Source organism: Carassius carassius, chromosome 28, assembly GCF_963082965.1.
Source record: "Carassius carassius chromosome 28, fCarCar2.1, whole genome shotgun sequence".
NCBI lineage: Eukaryota > Metazoa > Chordata > Actinopteri > Cypriniformes > Cyprinidae > Carassius > Carassius carassius.
In genome coordinates this window covers 22,730,309-22,745,139 of record NC_081782.1, presented here as the reverse complement: position 1 = coordinate 22,745,139, position 14,831 = coordinate 22,730,309, and the positions used below count along the sequence as shown (strand labels likewise).

Below are 14,831 nucleotides of genomic sequence, written 5' to 3'. Positions count from 1 at the left end.
AAAATACAGGGTTTTTTATTATACACAAAGCACACAAAGAATAAGACAACCACTATATAAGTCTTTGCCTTTGTTATGTTTTTGTGGTGCTGCCATGCAAGATATGTATACAAATGTTTTAACCAAACTTTAGCACTTCAGTAGTTTGTATGTATGTCCTGCTGTGTCATATTTTCTATTGTTAAGATTGCAAACCTGTCTTTATATTTTCCATAAGTGTTTCCATTTTCTCTTGTTTTAGTACTATTCTTGAGAAAATGAGCCTGCTGGTGAAAAACTTAAAAAATACAAAGTCAGCAAGTTAAAACTCACATTTTTGCTGAAATTCATTGTGCTGTTGTTGCTACCAGGCATGAGGTATTTGCTCTGCCTCAGGACTGCAAGTGTCCTGGGACAGGTGAGGGGGTGAGTGGAAGCTGGTGGAGCTGCTCAGGGAGGACATCAAACTCCAGAGAGAGAGACAGAGGAGAGAAGAGCAGGGAGAGAATGGAGAGACTGGTTTCTCTTTTTGAGAGAATGTTTTACAAATACATAATTAATTAGCCATTCTAGACAAAGCAGTGGAAAAAATAGGTACATTACAGTTTTTCAATATCTTTTTTTAAATGTCACATTTTCAGTGAAACAACCTAATTTTTTAAGTTTATCTTTGTGAGAAAAAATGAAATGAATAAGATGTATACATTATTCATTTTAAAGTATATTTTTTTTGTAATTGAGCCTGAGTATTTTCTGTACATTTTGTATTTTTGTTTTGCATATTCACATATGTAAATAAAAGAGAAGTAATTGTGTATATATATATATATATATATATATATATATATATATATATATATAATTATTTTTTTTCGCAAAACTTTCTCTCTTTTTTTTCTGTAATTTTTTTTTCTGACACATTAAAACAAATTACTCTATACATTACTGAAAGTACTTTTGGTATCACTTTAGAATAAGGTTCCATTAGTTAATGTTAGTTAATTAACATGAGCAAACAATGAATAATACATGTATTACTGTATTTATTATTATTTGTTAATGTTAGTTAATGAAAATACAGTTATTCATTGTTAGTTCATGCTAGTTCAGTGCATTAACTAATGTTAACAAGCACGACTTTTGATTTGAATAATGCATTAGTAAATGTTTAAATTAACATTAACTAAGATTAATAAATGCTGTTCTTGCTTAGTTCATGTTAACTAGTTAACTAACATTAACTAATGGAACCTTATTCTGAAGTGTTACTTTACTTTTTACAACTATTTACAACATAGCTTAGGTTTAACATCAGAAAAACAACATCAGTTTTGTGCCCAGTCCTGCCTCCATGTGTTCTGGGCTCTTCAGGAGGTAATACTCTTGGCATGTCCTCAGCGACACGGAGGACAATGAATGCGGTGGACAGTGGAATAAAGCATGTCTGTCAAACACTCTGGAGACCACTCTGTATGATGTACCACTGCCAAACAGAAGAGAAACACCAGGGTCTGGATTGTGGCACACCATCACGGTTGTTGTTAACTTCTCAAAAGATCCAGCAGCCCTGTCAGGGCCTCCCTGCTCAGCTGAAAACCATTAAAATACCTGTACAGCACTGACACATTCAGCATAATCCTGCAGTGCAGGGGTCTGGTCTGATTTAGGGAAAAAGGATAAGAGAAATAGTTTAGAAGTATGATAAAGTAATCAGTAGAAGAAATACTGAGATACTTTAGTAAACTACTTTAAGTAACTAATGATACACATTGGGGAAACCACTAGTCATATTTATAGCCCTAGCTAAAAGGAGAGTTCATCCAAAAAATGAAAATTGGAGCAACTTGAGGGAGATTTTTCATTTTTGGCTGAACTATTTTTCAAGTAAAGGTATCTTGCATACTCTAATATACTTAAGGTATTAAGAGTAAAAGTAAAGGTATGTACGGTATTGTTCTGAAAAATAATTTGTCAGAGTGGTTTTACATTAATATTACTGCTGCACTACTGTTTATTTAGCATTTTACTTCTGAATATGTTCAAGGTTATTAAATGTAAAGTTGCCTAATTCATATACTGCTGGGTAGTTTAATCTACAGCAATGCATCATGTTGTAAGATAACATATTTGTGACACTGGACCACAAAAGTGTAAATTTTTCTAAATGGAGATTTGTATATCATCTGAAAGCTGAAATAAACTTTCAATTGATGTATGGTTTGTTAGGATCGGACAACATTTGGCCAAGATTCAGCTATATTTGAAAATCTGGAATCTGAGGGTGCAAAGAATCAAAATACTGAGAAAATTTCTTACCAATGCATATTACAAATCAAAAATTAAGTTTTGATATATTTATGGTAGAAAATTTACAAAATATCTTCATGGAACATGATCTTTACTCAATATCCTAATGATTTGTGGCATAAAAGAAAAATTCTAATTTTGACCCATACAATGTTTTTTTTTTTTGGCTATTACTAAAAATATACCCCAGCGACTTAAGACACATTTTTGTAGTGTTGCTGTCCTGTGAGGAAAAAAAGAAAACTTAGTACTTTACATTTGTTCAAGAGTACTTAATGAGTTTACTTCCTTACAGTCCACTACTGATTATTTTGAAAATGGAAGTAACAACATTTATGTCAGAATATATAACACATTTTTGCTAACTACAGTATATCAAAGGCTGCATAGGACTCGGACCGGTCAAACAGAGCACTGTTCAGCTGTGACAGCTGCCACTGAAGATTGAGCTGCCATTGAGCTGTAAATGCTCTTTTTTTTAAAAATACATTTTCTTTTTGCAAACCTGCCTACATATCATCACCATGGTCAAGACAATAAAGTATATAAAATCCAACCTTTGTAAGATATCAGTCAGCCTTTGAACTGCTGTGTGTGTATTTTGTCGCTTTTCAAATGTATGATTCAAGTAAGTTCCAAGTCAATGCCTGCATTTAAAGTTTTAATCCAGTAACTAAGGAGGCAACAAACCAGTTTACCTTGCCTCAGTCTTGGCTAAGCTTTAGGTACTTCACCGGCTCCGCCGGGGGTGAAAAAACAAATTCTGACATAATCTAATTGCTAGCACACCCTGTGCACATGTGAGTTAATGTATTCGTCTTATCGGTAAGACATATCGGCATAATTTTTCATATCACGATGATGCTGATATTTACATTTAAAGCCATTATCGGCCGATTCAGATATTGGTCTGATAATATCGTGCATCTCTAAGCATTGGAATGATGCATCTCATAAATTGTGACTGCAGTTGTATCTGATCAAATGCACATTGTTATTCTTTAGCTTGGGTCAAAGTAATGAATTTTACTTTGTTGGATCAGCAGCTATGCTAATGATGTCTCTATTTGTTTCTATGTTTTGCCACAGGATTTAAATCACATTGTAACTAGGATTTACACAAGCTCCAGTCTGGATCCAGAAAACCTGAGAAGAGATGATGCTGACCCTCAGAGGACCCCAGATGATGCTAACCCTGAATCAACAACAGAACTAACAAATATTGCTACAAGTGTGACTGCATCATATAATAATTGCTATTAATAGTGTTCATCATCTGGTTGACTATGTCTTGTATACATTTTTCTGAAAATAAACTGACACTCAATTATAAGCTATTACTAAATATTGTAGAAACTTAATTTTCTGTAAAGTTGCTTTGCGATGATTTTTTATCGTAAAAAGCGCTATACAAATAAACTTGAACTGAATTGAATTTAATAAAATGTATGGCTCCTATAAGAATATTAAGCAGCGACATAATAATAAAAAAAACACTATTAATTACTGAGCACCAATAATAATTGAAAATGACTGAACAGCAAATAAGCATATTAGAATGTTTTCTGAAGATTATGTGACACTGAAGCCAGAGTAATTTAAATTGTAATATTTCACAATATCGCTAAGATACTTTTCCATAAATGTCTAAGCTACCTTTTCACCTTGTACCATCTTGCCACCTAGCAAAGCTTGAATTCCCAAAATATTGGCTGCAGCTCCACCTGCCGGTCGTGTATTTTTTTTATCATCACTGTAGACCCCTTCCGTATAAAAAAAGTGTGTGTGTGTGTGTGTGTGTGTGTGTGTGTCTATCTATATAATGCTATAATAAAAATAAAAATAAACCCTAGCAAGAAAACGGCTCTATTTTTGTAGTGTTTCAGTAAGTCAAATATCCGAACAATAACAACTAAATGCAGATGTTTCGGGAGAGCAGTTTCAGGTCAACAGTCTCAGTGAAATATTCAGGGCCTGTCTCATTACCCACACAGTCTTGCACTTGTCTACTTACATGACCTATTTCCTGTATTTGGCCAAAATGTTCAAGTGGGCATGAAGACTACAAGTATGTGTAGAACTTTTGATTATACAATGGGACACACGTACAAGAAGTGTTGTAAAAATGTAAGTAAAGTTTCTATAAAGCTTTAATTTGTACATTTAAGACCACAAGTGTGGGCATTGGGTTAGTTAGTGACGCGTTTTCATAACGACATTACGCCCTCTGCCGGTAAAACTATAAATGTACTGTAGTTAATACATTTTAAGTTTTTTTTATATAACAACAACAATAATAAAAACGTCACATTGCCATTTCACTCACTACATAACAGTGACAATTGCAGCAAATTGTAAAGCAATTCAATAGGCTATTTAAAGATATTCCAATTCAGTAGAAACAATGAGTTTTTTGACGATTCTATTAAAGAGGTTCAGTTTGCTTTCCCCTTCTTGTCAATGTTTTCATTTTGTTTTTATCTATTTTTTTATTACTTTATTGCTGTTGTTGTTTTATTATATTTATACTTTTATTATTTTACTTTAATTTATTTAATTTATTTGTTTATTCCGCTGTTTGCCATTTTTCTGTGTTTATCCTCTCGTCTGATTTCGAACGTTCGAGGCATGTGTGGTATAATTCGAACATTCGAGGGCGATGTAAAGGCAAAAACAACAAATAGAAAAAAAACAAAAACAAAAAACACTAGACTTTTAAAACCTTTTATCCAAATTAAAGCAAAACTGTAATGACAAAAAATACGAATTGAACGTTCTCTCCTTATTGTTTTTTATTTGTATTATTATTTTGAAATCACATTTATAATTCTATAAATATATATATATATATATATATATATATATATATATATATATATATATATATATATATATATTACTTTCATTTACTTTAGTTTATGCATTTGTTTATTTTGCTTATTTGCTTTTCCTTTGTGTGCGTGCGTGCGTGTGTTTGCTTTTCTTTGCTATGAAATCTTATTCGTTTGTACAGTATCATTTCTCTCTCTTGTGAATGAATAGATGATACCCTAAAATCAAATGAAACTTTTAGTTGGCAAAAGTGACCGCGACTTCTCTTATACAACTGTTATTCTTGAAAGTAAACTCAAAATTTAGCTCACATCCACAGTTCATTTCTGACGGCAAGCAGAAATATGTGGATTGGCAGCTTGTTTACAAACCATGACCTTGCGAGCCTCCCTGTTGGAGGGACTACCCTGTTTTTATACAGTCTATGGGGACTACATGGCGCCATCTGTCGGAACCAATGAGGAACACCGAAACCTCCAACACTTCAGACATTTCCAGGTAGTCGGAAGCTTGAAAATTGAATTTCGAGTCATTTTCTAATGCCATCAAAAAAAATATTTTATATTTAGGCCTGTAACAGGATATTGTACTTAATATAAACAGATATCCATTTTAAACACGGCAGCTTTTCGTACAGTTTTTTTCTTCGTTTGCTATATTGTCCCTGTCAAGAACAGGTATGCAAAACAAATGCTGCACAACAGACTGAAGAGTAGAGAGGAATGAAAGTTGACGCGACTGATACGCATGCGCAGTGACGTGTGTGTACATTCTTGAGCGGAAAATGATGGCGATTATCCAGACGCTTGAAGAGCCTGTGCTCGCTATGGATGGAGGTGGCCGTGTAAACTAACAACACTCGCGGGGAAAAGTTGTTTGCTTTGGACGATCGCGACCTGTCTCGGCCCCCGGACCTTTTCAGACGTAGAAAAAAAAGATAGTGGATAAAGGTTGAGACTGTAAACTGGTGTAACGTTAATATTCAAGTGTGAAAGAGCCACGTAGCTAGAGATCCAGATCACACACACACTGGCCTAGTGCTTTTAAAGCCTCCACACACATACACATCAACCTGAAGAAGAGAAGTGAGCGAGAAAATAAGATCTAAAAAGCGGAACGAGCTGTTGGTGAGTGGATACACGTTTGCATAATATTTCGATTTACTAAATATGCATTTGCTCTGCATACATAAGTGAATGTGCGTTTATTTTCTCTCTGCATGTAGACGTGATTGGTTAGTTGCTCTTTTTAGTCACTTTGTGTGCAATGATAGGCATAATCAGTATATAGTTTAAAAGAAATAAGAGTAGGGCCTGAAGTGCACACGTCAACGTCATCTGATCACAGAGCCGCAGATTAAATACTGCTGCAGTCACTATACTCACTCTGGCTGTGTCTCAAAATCTACTGAGCTTTCTAGCTAGGCTGCATTTTTGGGGCATCATATGCGCGTGCAGCAGCTTTGGTCTTCATAGTAGCGTTCTAAAAAAAAAAAATAATAAAAAAGTTTGATTCCGGCGTTTAGAAGCATGCATTATATCTGATACTGTTCAATTCGAGCGTTCAAAAGCTTGACGTACACAAGTGTTCGATGCGAACATTGGAGGGCGCCTGTGATGGCAAAAACATAAAGGTTCACTTAGCACCTCTGATATCTCAAAAATGTTCAAAACTTCAGAGAAAGGTGCGATTTAAATGTTGGAATGCTTCTTTTGTGCTTTCTTTAATCGGTCTTGTCTATATACAGACACATGCACACACATTCCAAATCAGTCAGCTTACATTTGTAAAATGCCACAGCTTGTTTTAAAGATATCCTGTGATATGATCAGAAAGCTTATCAACACATTTAAAGCAACTACACTTTTAACAAAATGTTAGTGAATCAGTAATTTTTAGTTTTTCTGATAGAAGCTTTATCAACTTAACTTGGAACTTTTTTCCACCTCTCATTTAAAAATAAAAATAAAAAACTGCTCCAAGTTCCACTAGAACTGCATGGCATTATATTTGACATTAGAGAGTTTATAAGTTTTTAATAACAAATGCCTATAAACAGATTTTGGGAGAGCCTTAACATTACTTTATTTCATGATTTTGCCATAATTCGCAGAACATAAAATGTTTTTGTTGAGTCATGGCACCATCTTGTGGTGTGATGAACTGAAACTCAAGGAAATTGGTAGTAGTATTTCTGCTCCAATATTCAATTTTCTTACTTTGTAACGAATGCAGCATTAAAGTTAAAATATGGCAACCTAACTTGTAGGGATGGGCGATATATCGCATGCGATTGTCATGCGATGAATCGCCTTTGATAATGAACGTGATGTTGCGTAGTTTATCAGTGATCTACGGCTCTGTCTATTAAATGCCGCTCCATTTGAAAGCAGGTGATGGCGATTTACCGCTAATCAGGGAACCGGCTTTACTGACGAAATGCGTGTGACAATCTCATGCAATATATCGCCCATCCCTACTAACTTGCGTTTTCTCAAAATGATCATAATAGGTGAGCAATAGCCAATGGAATATCCACTTGTTCATTAGTTTTGTCTACTACTGGCAGTGGCTTCTGCTTATGTGTTTTATGTGTAGATTTGGCTTCTGATATTAAAGCTTAAGTGTGTGATTTTTGGACTGCTAGTGTCACTAAATGAAATTGCAGAGTTAACACATTATAATTACTATTATTATTAGTGCTGGACCATTAATCGAATGCGATAGTCTTGCGCATCATCTCTCGCGCATATCTCCATTACATGCTTTTAGATGGTGCCATATTTACTACATAGACGGTGCGTTCCAAACGGGATATATCAGCCTTCGAAGGGTTCTTTGGAGTGAAAACAATCATGGCCGCTAAATTGACCCTTTGACGGGATTATGTCATAGGGATGAGCCTTTTCAAATGGAATGCAGAGAGAGCCCTAGTTCACTGACAAGCTATGCAAACTCGCGTTCATAATCGCATACGATTTAATCACGTGATTATGAAATCGAAGAAATTGCTCTGCGATTATGAAAGCTGTTTGCGTAGCCTGTCAGTGAACTAAAGCTTTGTGTAGTAAATGCTGCTCAATCTGAAAGCATGTGAAAATATGACATTTACAGTTGCATCTCAATAAATTAGAATGTCGTGGTAAGGTTAATTTATTTAATTCAACTCAAATTGTGAAACTCGTGTATTAAATCAATTCAGCGCAGACAGAGTGAAGTAGTTTAAGTCTTTAGTTTACTTTTAATTTTGATGATTTTGTCTCACATTTAACAAAAACCCACCAATTCATTATCTCAACAAATTAGATTACTTCGTAAGACTGAGAAGAAAAAAAAATGTATTACTTGTTGGCCTTCTGGAAAGTATGTTCATTTACTGTACATGTACTCAATACTTGGTAGGGGCTCCTTTTGCTTTGCTTCAATTCGGCGTGGCATTGAGGTGATCAGTTTGTGGCACTGCTGAGGTGGTATGGAAGACCAGGTGTCTTTTTTGGTCTTTTGTTTCTTATTTTCCTCTTGACAATACCCTATAGATTCTCTGTGGGGTTCAGGTCTGGTGAGTTTGCTGGCCAGTCAAGCACACCAACACCATGGTCATTTAACCAACTTTTGGTGCTTTTGGCAGTGTGGGCAGGTGCCAAATCCTGATGGAATATGAAATCAGCATCTTCAAAAAGCTGATCAGCAGAAGCAAGCATGAAGTGCTCCAAAATTTCTTGGTAAACGGGTGCAGTGACTTTGGTTTTCAAAAAACACAATGGACCATAACCAGCAGATGACATTGCACCCCAAATCATCACAGACTGTGGAAACTTAAACCTGTACTTCAAGCAACTTGGACAATGAACTTCTCCACCCTTCCTCCAGACTCTAGGACCTTGGTTTCCAAATGAAATACAAAACTAGCTCTCATCTGAAAAGAGGACTATAGACCACTGGGCAACAGTCCAGTTCTTCTCCTTAGCCCAGGTAAGATGCCTCTGACGTTGTCTGTTGTTCAGGAGTGGCTTAACAAGAGGAATATGACAACTGTAGCCAAATTCCTTGACGCATCTGTATGCCTTGACCCCAGCCTCAGTCCATTCCTTTTGAAGTTCACTCAAATTCTTGAATCGATTTTGCTTGACAATCCTCATAAGGCTACGGTTCTCTCGGATGTTTGTGTATCTTTCTCTTCCACAGTTTTTCCTTCCACTCAACTTTGTTAACATGCTTGGATAAAGCACTCTGTGAACAGCCAGCTTCTTTGGCAATGAATGTTTGTGTCTTGCCCTCCTTGTGAAGGGTGTCAATGATTGTCTTCTGGACAACTGTCAGATCAGCAGTCTTCCCCATGATTGTGTTGCCTAGTGAACCAAACTGAGAGACCATTTTAAAGGCTCAGGAAACCTTTGCAGGTGTTCTGAGTCGATTAGCTGACTTGGATATCACCATATTCTAATTGGTGGGTTTTGTTAAATGAGAGCCAAAATCATCACAATTAAAAGAACCAAAGACTTAAACTACTTCAGTCTGTGTGCATTGAATTTATTTAATACACAAGTTTCACAATTTGAGTTGAATTAGGGAAATATATGAACCTTTCCATGACATTCCAATGTATTGAGATTTATCTCTATGCCGCCTTCCAGACAACCCGTAACCAATGTTTTTCCAACCTTCTACCCATGAAAGGGCACTGGAATGGCAATCAAACCCGAGACTTCTCTCCCGTGAACTTGTACTAGATCAATGTACTCCCAGTTCCGCGCTCTGACATCACACAGCCCGGGAAACAACAATGGCAGCCCCTACGGATGCTTTATGCAAGTGGTACATGGTGAGAAATAGACTATAGGACAATATAACGTTGCAATCAAATTAATAATCTAGATACCACAATTTCTTGCGCTCTGGCAGTTTGGCGTGACTTGTCTGGAATGATACAAAGTTGTGAGTCGTGGTTTGAAGTCGTGACTTACAGGCTTAAAAACCTGCCTGGAATGCAGCAATAATAACATGTTTTTACGCCAAACTCACTTCATAACATCATTCTAATGTTAAAAATAAATCCCTCTGTGAGATGACGTGGCTTTTTACACAGAATAAGGCACAGAATATTTCATACGCTGTGTCTCATTTAGAAGGCTGCGCTCTATGGAGGTTGCATTTGAAGGCTGCATATGTAATCGAGGCTGTCTCATTTCAGAATAGCAAGTAGGACACTCCGAATGCGACATTCTTCCTTTGCTGCTACAGATAACCCAGAATTCTTTGCGTCATTGTAAACAACTGTCTTTAATTTGAAAAATGCCAGTGCTGGTAGAGTTAGACTTGTAACCCAAAGGTTGAGGAACAAAAGGTCCGAGTTACGGGTACCAACAGGGATTGTAAATGGAGGAATGAATGAAGAGCGCTCTCTTTCCACGACTGAGGTGAGACGCTTGAGCAAGGCACCGCAGTAAAAATGGCTGCCCACTGCTCTGGGTGTGTGTTCACACACAGTGTGTGTATGTGTTTGTTACTGCTGTGTGTGTGCGTGCACACTTGGGTGAAATGCAGAACACAAATTCCAGGTATGGGACAACTTACTTGGTCACATGTTACTTTCTTTCCTTTCCTATCCTAAAAAAATGTGTATTGTAAGTAAATTTACATTTTACAAATTTACAACTGTTCCATTTATGGTCCGAATATCTGTTAAATAACAAAATAAAAAGCAAAACATAATTTCTCATGACCCTTTTAATGAATAAGTTCATGATATTTTAATATTGAAGAGACCAAAATGGATTTGACACAAATTTTTATTCTTTTTTTTTTCTTTACTTGCAGTTATCATTTAGTTAATGATAATGAATTGATTTTTTTTTCTGTTTTCTTTTCTCAAAATAACTGTCTAAAACTGAGGCTGTTTTACTGCTAGAGTTTTCCATCACTGCGCTGCAGGACACTTGGTTATTTATTAATAGAGCCATGGCTAATAACTATGCAAACATCAGTGCTTGTTATAGATCTTCATGCTGTGCTACATTTACTCATCTTGTTTTGAATCTCAGACACCTATCTGTTTTCCTGTGAATAAGTGTGCACTTTTCTCTGAAATATTATAGCCTCTTTATGTACGACAGCATGGTTATTTCATTACATATCTGTTCCAAATGTTGTTGTTTATTTATTAGGAACATGTTTGACTTTGTAGCGGAATCTCATTTATTTGCAACTTTAAAATCATGTTACTCATATTATTCCAATCCGCTTTAGGGCACACATTCTTCTTTTTCAGCTGTCATTCACAGCATATGTCATGCATCAGTGCTTTGATATTGATTTGTGATCCATCACAATGTGGAGCAAACTTGTGTAGAAAATCAGTATCCAAGGGAATACAGTTAATTTAGATTGTGATGGGAGTTTTGGTTACATCACCACTGTACACTATAGTTAGTTGAACAAGCTTATGAAACTGTTAACTTATGAAAATGTCTATGGAGACTCTCAATGACTCTAAACAGTTTATATCCCATTTAATCAGAAGTTTGTAATTGACCTGGTCAGTGTTTGCATAGTGATTTGAGGTGGAACCAAAAAAATGATCAGCTGCAGCTCAACAGCTGCGCAGGCCAAACTGCGACTGAAACCACAAAGTTTGGACAATCTAAAAACTCATGTTCTTACCACTGAAACGGAAATGCTGACTCACAATCAGAAAGTTAGTTTGCAAGAACATCTGATAGGCTGACATATTGGAAAGTGTCTTTTTTTGAAAACTATTTACATTGTTGTTTTTTTTCCTGAGCATGTTATTTTAGAAGGCTAAAAATCATATTTTGAAATAATTATAACAATAATAATAAAAATAATAAAAATGTTTATAAATTCAATTTTTTATTGTAAAAACAAACAAAGAAACAAAAACAAAAAAACGAGCTAAAAAGATTTCTTTGATGTTTTTGTTACTATTAATTTTATTAAATTAATTGTAAAGTAAGTAATTTTATTACTACTTAATTTTTAAGTCTACCACCTCTTTTGCCTTCCTGACTGGGATATTTCATCCTACTGTATTTTTATTTTATTTATATATATATATATATATATATATATATATATATATATATATATATATATATATATATATATATATATATATATATATATATATATATATATATAATGTATATATATGTAATGTATATATATGTATATGTATGTGTGTGTGTTTATTTCTGGTAGGATCATTTACGTTTCATTTTGGCATCTGCATAAGGGACTTTCTGATCACACCCCAGAAGATTTTTATTTATTTATTTTTTATTTTATTTTTTTACTGCAGATGTCCTTGATGCTTTTCTCTTAGCCTCTGATTTTTTCTTTTTCTGTTTCACGGTTAGTCATAATATTTTTTTGAGGATTTCAATAGCTACAGTATGTATGCATCTGAAGATAAATATGGTACACTTTCTGAGTGCTTCTGCTTTGTTTATTCTCATATTCTTGCTTACATGATCACAAATCATAACTATGACATTAAGTGATTTAAGCCAATAAAAAACAGACATGCTAAGCAATATTCGATTTTCACTTTCCAACTAAAACAGGAAAAATTTTTGCACTAAGGCACAAAAAAGTGCAAATGGTTCATATTAGGTGTGTAAATGATACTTGATCTGTCTTTTATCATTCCTGTGAACCTTTGTTTTTTTTAGAGAACTATGGGATATATAGTCTGTCTCCTTGTAAACCAGCTAAGTCAAATCATCTTTATTTATATAGCGCTGTAACGCATTAAAACTTCATAGTCATCGGGAAGGAGGAGGCGGGAACCGGCGGACAATCAAACAGACTTTAATTACAAAATCAAAACAATCCTCTCTCGTCCTTAACTGTCGTCGCTTCTGATTTATATCCTTCCATCTCCTCCGTCGGACTCGAGACCGGTGGGTTGAGCAGGTGTCGCTCATCTCCAATCACTCCACCGGCCTCGCTCCGTTACACGGCTCTCGGCTCGGCCTCACTCGCCACAAGCGCTTTAAACAAAATACATTGCGTCAAAGCAACTGAACAACATTCACTAGGAAAACAGTGTGTCAATAATGCAAAATGACAGTTAAAGGCAGTTCATCATTGAATTCAGTGATGTCATCTCTGTTCAGTTAAATAGTGTCTGTGCATTTATTTGCAATCAAGTCAACGATATCGCTGTAGATGAAGGGACTCCAACTAAGCAAGCTAGAGGCGACAGCGGCAAGGAACCGAAACTCCATCGGTGACAGAATAGAGAAAAAACCTTGGGAGAAACCAGGCTCAGTTGGGGGGCCAGTTCTCCTCTGACCAGACGAAACCAGTAGTTCAATTCCAGGCTGCAGCAAAGTCAGATTGTGCAGAAGAATCATCTGTTTCCTGTGGTCTTGTCCTGGTGGTCATCTGAGACAAGGTCTTTACAGTGGATCTGTATCTGGGGCTCTAGCTGTCCTGGTCTCCGCTGTCTTTCAGGGCAGTAGAGGTCCTTTCTAGGTGCTGATCCACCATCTGGTCTGGATACGTACTGGATCCGGGTGACTGCAGTGACCCTCTGATCTGGATACAGACTGGATCTGGTGGCTACAATGACTTCGGAATAAGAGATAAACAGACTAATATTAGCGTATATGCCATTCTTCTAATGATGTAGCAAGTACATCTGGTATTATAGGAAGTGTTCCCGGTTCCGGTTTACCTAATTAATGCAGCCTAAAAATCCTTTAACGGATTTGGATATTAGAAGCATATTAGTATGTTATGTGTAAGCCAGGTTAAAGAGATAGGTCTTTAATCTAGATTTAAACTGCAAGAGTCTGCCTCCCGAACAGTGTTAGGTAGGTTATTCCAGAGTTTAAAACTGACTAGCACTTTCTTGCAAGCTCTTCTTCATCAACAAAATTCTAATTAAATAATTCAATCAGCACTCTTAATTACAACTTATTATGATCAATACCAATTTGCCGTTTTGATATAAATTTCCGGATTCAAGAAAATGTTTGCATTTCAAAATGTTAGTTGACACCAAAAAACAAGAAAAAAAAAGAAAATAGATTGTTGCATAAAACATCAGGACATTTTGTGATCTGCATTTTTAAAAGACTATATGTAATATAATAATATTTCATGAATTTGTTTAAATATGTAGCTAGAAGTCCGTGTTTTTCCTGTGGAATTCAGCTACTTTAACATTGTTGCCATGGGTTGTTTTCATGTCTGTGGGTTGAAGTGACCCCAGTAACGTAAAATTTATACCCTTGGAATGCAAATTTTAGCTGAGAATCCCTGCCAAAAAATATTCGGACCTGGAATGCGTTTTTTTTTCATCTGGTAAGAAAAACTGTGTATAAACTATGATGGAAACACATTTACCAAATAAATTCCACCATGTACATCCAAAAAGTCTTGTCACTGTTAGTGTTGGGAGTAACGGTGTTTAAGTATAACGGCGTTACTAACGGAGTTTAATTTTTAGTAACGGAGTAATCTAATTATTTACTTTTCCCATCGTTGCAACGCCGTTATCTTTACTGAGAATGTAAAGTGTCACATTACTACAATTTGGTTGAATAAAGCACGCGGTGTCATGCTTTGGCTAGTAGCTACACATAAGCTGCCTGACACGGTTGCAAATCCGATGATGATTGGCTGGGTGGGCGGTGCCCTGCTCACGCTGTCTCACTGCATGCTCTGACAACCACTGTTGGGAA

The 14,831-nt window shown here is 35.8% G+C and overlaps 1 protein-coding gene across 1 annotated transcript in view; it reads left to right on the top strand.

Moving 5' to 3' along the window:
• Nucleotides 1–5,868: 5,868 nt before the first annotated feature.
• Nucleotides 5,869–14,831, top strand: part of LOC132108205 (fibronectin type-III domain-containing protein 3a-like) — a 101,058-nt gene continuing 92,095 nt past the window's right edge. The window contains exon 1 of the mRNA XM_059514833.1: nt 5,869–6,245. The gene's annotated coding sequence lies outside the window, so the exon portion shown is untranslated. The remainder of the gene's footprint in view (nt 6,246–14,831) is intronic.